Raw genomic sequence first — 5,663 nt, 5'->3', positions numbered from 1 at the left:
GCTTATTATCCTTATTTGAGTATTTTTCTCTTATAAATGTTTATTTGGTATTGCATCCGTACATCTTGGTATGGTCAGTTTGCCAGGGGCTTCTGATGGTGCCCCGAAGTATGGCAAGAAAAGTCCGAACACTTTAAATAGTGCGGCACCCCGAACTTATAGCATTATATGCATCAGCTCTGAATCATGTCTTGGGTCTACAGTTGGGATAGCCTGGCTCCCTTGTTTTGGTGCCTTACGTTCCGTTATATCGGCTAAGGTAGCGCATGGAGAACTACTGCGACTGTGTCTCGGTTCTTCCAGACGAGCACCTCAGTAGAGAAAGCCGAAAACTGACTGGCATGCTGTGGCGAGAGTTGGTCGCTGTTCGAGAGGTAATAAAATCCTTAAAGATTTTCCGCTTTAGGAGATAAATCGGCTTTGTCCGGTCAAGGCTTATATAGCGCCCCAATTCGGCCTTCCGGATTCTAGGGGCTTTGCCGAAATTTAAAATTGTAGACTTCTATGGCTAAGTGAAAGTTATAAAGCCGCATAGTCCGATTGCCTCGGTCGCTGCGCTGGACACCTCCTTAACAGACCAAACATTTGGATAAAGAGTGTCCAGGTCTTCCACGGACACCTCAGTGCTAGTCGCGTGGGGGCGGAAGCCGACGACTGGCCTACTTTCAGGATTTTATAAACAGTCGCATAGAAGGTAATATTTTAAATAATAAAAGTTCTACATAGCGCAAGTAACTTCGTCCTTACAATACAACTGAGGGAGTCCTGGATTAGGGGGTGTCCGGATGGCCGTACTATGACCTTTGGCCGGACTCCTGGACTATGAAGGTACAAGATTGAAGACTTCGTCCCGTGTCCGGATGGGACTTTCCTTGGTGTGGAAGGCAAGCTTGGTGATACGGGTATGTAGATCTCCTACCATTGTAACCGACTCTGTGTAACCCTAACCCTCTTCGGTGCCTATACAAATCGGAGGGTTTTAGTCCGTAGGACGAACAACAATCATACCATAGGCTAGCTTCTAGGGTTTAGCCTCTCTGATCTCGTGGTAGATCTACTCTTGTACTACCCATATCATCAATATTAATCAAGCAGGAGTAGGGTTTTACCTCCATCGAGAGGGCCCGAACCTGGGTAAAAACATCGTGTCCCTTGTCTCCTGTTACCATCCGCCTAGACGCACAGTTCGGGACCCCCTACCCGAGATCCGCCGGTTTTGACACCGACATTGGTGCTTTCATTGGGAGTTCCTCTGTGTCGTTTTCTTTAGGCTCGATGGCTCCTCCGATCATCAACAATGATGCGGTCCAGGATGAGACTTTTCTCCCCGGACAGATCTTCGTATTCGGCGGCTCTGCACTGCAGGCCAATTCGCTTGGCCATCTGGAGCAGATTGAAAGCTACGCCCCTGGCCATCAGGTTAGATTTGGAAGTTTGAACTATACGGCTGACGTCCGCGGGGACTTGATCTTCGACGGGTTCGAGCCACAGCCAAGCGCGCCGCACTGTCACGATGGGCATGATCTAGCTCTACCGCCGGACAGTGCCCTAGAGGCTGCACAAGTGTCCGCTCCGACCCTTAGCTCGGAGCCGACTGCGCCGATCGAGGACGGGTGGCTGGACACCGCCTCGGGGGCTGCGATCTCTACGGCGATTGAGCCGAACACCATCCCTGTCCTTTGCAAGGCTCGTGACTCCAAGGTGCCGGACTCCTCTCCGGACTCCGAACCTTCCACGCCCCTGCCAATCAAATCCAATTGGGTGCCTGTCATAGAGTTCACCGCCGCGAACATCTTTCAGCACTCGCCCTTTGGCGACATCCTAAATTCACTAAAGTCTCTCTCTTTATCAGGAGAGCCCTGGCCGGATTATGGTCAGGAAGGTTGGGATGCGGACGACGAAGAAATTCAAAGCCCACCCACCACCCACTTCATAGCCACTGTCGAAAGCTTAAACGACATGCTCGACTATGACCCCGAAGACATCGACGGTATGGACGACGATGTAGGAGATAAACATGAACCAGCACCTATAAGGCACTGGACAACCACGTCATCTCACGACGTATACATGGTGGACACACCTAAAGGAAGCGACGTCGAGGAACAACGGGACGCCACGAGGGATCATTCCCTCGAAAAGCAGTCAAAACGGCGACGTAAGCGCCGCTCAAAATCCTGCCTCGACAAAGACAGCAGCCATACAGACCCAGCCATAGAGCAGGGCGAACCGGTGGATGACGAACATGCTATCGAGCAATCGTCCGAACAGGACAACCTGGATAAACAATCCGTCCTCGGCGAAGATAACAGTCCGGACGATCTCACGCCGGACAAGTTGCTGGAGCAGAAGAACCTCCACAAAAGGCTCGTTGCCACTGCACGTAGCCTGAAAAAGCAAAAGCGGAAGCTCAAAACAGCGGAAGATGCGCTCAGAATCAGATGGAGCAAAGTACTCAACACCGCAGACAAATACGGCGATAGTCGCCGAACAAAGAGCTACCCGAAGCGAAAACTACTGCCCGAATTTGATGAGGAGGCCATAGAGCCCCCGCAACCAAAGAACAAGGAGACCACCCGGTCGGATAGATGACCCCATGGCAAACATAGAGCGGCAAACGGCGCCGCACACAAGCTAGTACGCGATTCGCACATGGATCCTCATCAAAAAGATGGCCCAGTTTGATCTATCTACGGGCCAAGAAAGCAAGCTCTAGTAAGCAATGCAACACATCAAGTATCCGAATATTACGTCACACCTAAATATAGGGGTGCCGCACACCCCCTATGTTTCAGTGATGAGGTTCTGGATTATGAATTTCCAGCGGGATTCAAGCCCGTAAACATAGAGGCATACGATGGAACAACAGACCCTGGAGTCTGTATTGAGGATTACATCCTCCACATACACATGGCTAGAGGAGATGACCTCCACGCCATAAAATACTTACCCCTCAAGCTCAAAGGGCCAGCTCGGCATTGGCTCAAAAGCCTCCCGGAAAACACCATTGGCAGTTGGGAAGAGCTCGAGGATGCTTTTCGGGCAATTTTTCAAGGGACCTATGTCTGACCTCCGGATGGAGACGATTTAAGTCACATAACTCAACAACCCGGAGAGTCAGCCCAAAAATTCTGGAACAAATTCCTTACTAAAAAGAACCAAATAGTCGACTGTCCGGATGCCGAAGCCTTAGCAGCTTTCAAACACAACATCCGAGACGAATGGCTCGCCAGACACCTCGGCCAAGAAAAGCCAAGAACATTGGCTGCATTAACAAGCCTCATGACCCGCTTTTGCGCGGGGGAGGATAGCTGGCTGGTAAGATGCAGTACCAGCGACCCAAGTACATCCAAAGTCAGGGATGGAAATGGGAAACCGCAACGCAGCAAGGACCAGCGCCGGACCAAGGCAAACAGCCCGAAGAGCATGGCAGTCAATGCCGGATTCAAAAGCTCACGATAGAGTCATAAAAAACTGCCCCCTAAGGATAACAGGGACGAGCTATCTAACCTAAACAAAATCTTGGACAAGGTATGCCAAATCCACAGTACTCCCGGGAAGCCTGCAAATCATACCCACAGAGATTGTTGGGTCTTCAAGCAGTCCGGCAAACTCAACGCCGAACACAAGGGGCTCGACACACCAAGCGAGGACGATGACGAACCCCACAAGCAGAGCACCGAAAAACAAAAGAATCTCCCACAAGAAGTCAAAACAGTAAACTCACTCCACGTGACAAAAGGGAAAAACAGAATGGTGCCCATAGAGATACGCGCCATACGGCCTATCCCAGAGGAGTACGGCCACTGGTCGTTAAAACCAATCACCTTCGATCATCAGGATTACTCTAGAAGTATCCAAAATGCAGGATGGACTGCCTTGATATTAGATCCGACAATCGACGGACTCCAATTCACACAAGTCCTAATGGACGGCGGCAGTGATCTAAACCTGCTATATCAGGACACAATCCGCAAAATGGGGATAGACCCAACCAAAATTTGCCATAGCAACACTTCCTTTGAAGGGGTAATGCCAGGCCCATATGCCCATTGTACGGGCTCTCTACTGCTAGAAGTTGTGTTCGGCTCACCCGACAACTTCCGCCGCCAAAAATTAACCTTCCACCTCGCCCCATTTACAAGTAGCTACCAAGCACTACTGGGACGCGAAGCTTTCGCCCGCTTTAACGCAGTACCGCATTATGCATCCCTTACACTTAAAATGCCCGGTCCGCGAGGCATCATCTCCTTAAAGGGAAATACCGAGTGTTCTTCGAGCGCGGAAGAGTGTGTGACTGCCTTGACAGCCACACACTAAACAAGCTTCACCAATCAAAGCACCTAAACAGGTCGTTCAGACCCCGAACACGACTAGACGAGTCCGGCGTAAACACACAAGGGCTTACTAGCCGCATAACCCTGTACAAGGGGCTCCGCGCATGTACAACAAGAGACAATAAAGCTCAATTTTATTCATTTTTTGAATTGTACTTTGTTTATTTAGTATAATGTACATTTTCGCATGATCTTTTTCAACTAAGTTCCTCTCTTTTATAGATGAATACCGTGCTACACCCGTCCAGGATACGGCACAACGGAGACACAGGCGCAGACATGTAGTAGGGACCCGTTGCAAGGATTCTTTTCAGATTAAGACCCTGCGTAAACCTTTTTTACTGTCTCTTGTTGATACACATCCCCTGGTTTCTTGCTATAACCGAGGAGGATGCTGGCGTTTTGGCATGGGCCACGTCAGAATTTTGCGCGTACCTGGACACCAGGGGCTTATTACCAAGGGTGTTGTTCGGCCCGTTTTCATAAAGACCGAATACCTTAGGGAGTGTTCGGCATCTCGAGTTAGGCCTTATATGCATCAGCTCCGAATCATGTCTTTGGTAAAATGTTGGGTTTGCTCGGCTCCTGTGTTTTGCTGCCTTACGTTCCGCTCTATCGGCTAAGGCGGGACCAGGAGAACTACTGCGATTGTGCCCCGGTTCGGCCAGGCGAGCACCTCAGTAGAGAAAGCCAAAAACTGACTGTCATGCTATAGTGTGAGACTGGTCAACCACTCGATGACCCGCCAGAATCTTTAGGATTCCTCCAAATTGACGAAGGGCCGTTTCCCGGTCAGGCACATACGCGCCCCGAATTCGGGTGAGCGCGGCGCCCCTAGGGGCTATATAGTAGCCCCACTGTCAAACTCCTATGGCTAAGTGAAAGTGATAAAGCATTATAGTCCGGTTGCCTAGTTTGCCACGCTACCACCTCCTTTATAGGACCAAGACATTGGATCAAGTGTGAAAATGCGCCTTTTGCAAACACCCCTGCATTATATGCATGGGGGTTGAAGCCAAAGACTGCCATCTTTCAGGTTATATATACATATACATTAGCGGCCGCACAGGAGGTATTTTAATTCTTGAAAGGCACAAGTATAAAAAGCTTTTATATTCCATCGATACATTGTTTCACAATAATACATGTTATTCAAACATAATATCCTTCGAGCACTGCGTCTCTATTAAACGAGCGCCCTGCAGAACTTCCTGAAAATAGTGCTCGACAGGTACTCGGCTTCCGTCCGAATCTTGGGATGCAACATCGGTGGCCTCCATCTCCGCCCAGTATGTCTTGACACGGGCAAGAGCCATGCGTGCACCC

Source organism: Triticum dicoccoides, chromosome 6B (assembly GCF_002162155.2).
Source record: "Triticum dicoccoides isolate Atlit2015 ecotype Zavitan chromosome 6B, WEW_v2.0, whole genome shotgun sequence".
Taxonomy (NCBI): Eukaryota; Viridiplantae; Streptophyta; class Magnoliopsida; order Poales; family Poaceae; genus Triticum; species Triticum dicoccoides.
The sequence above is the reverse complement of the archived record's forward strand: the minus strand, read 5'-3'. Positions refer to the sequence as shown.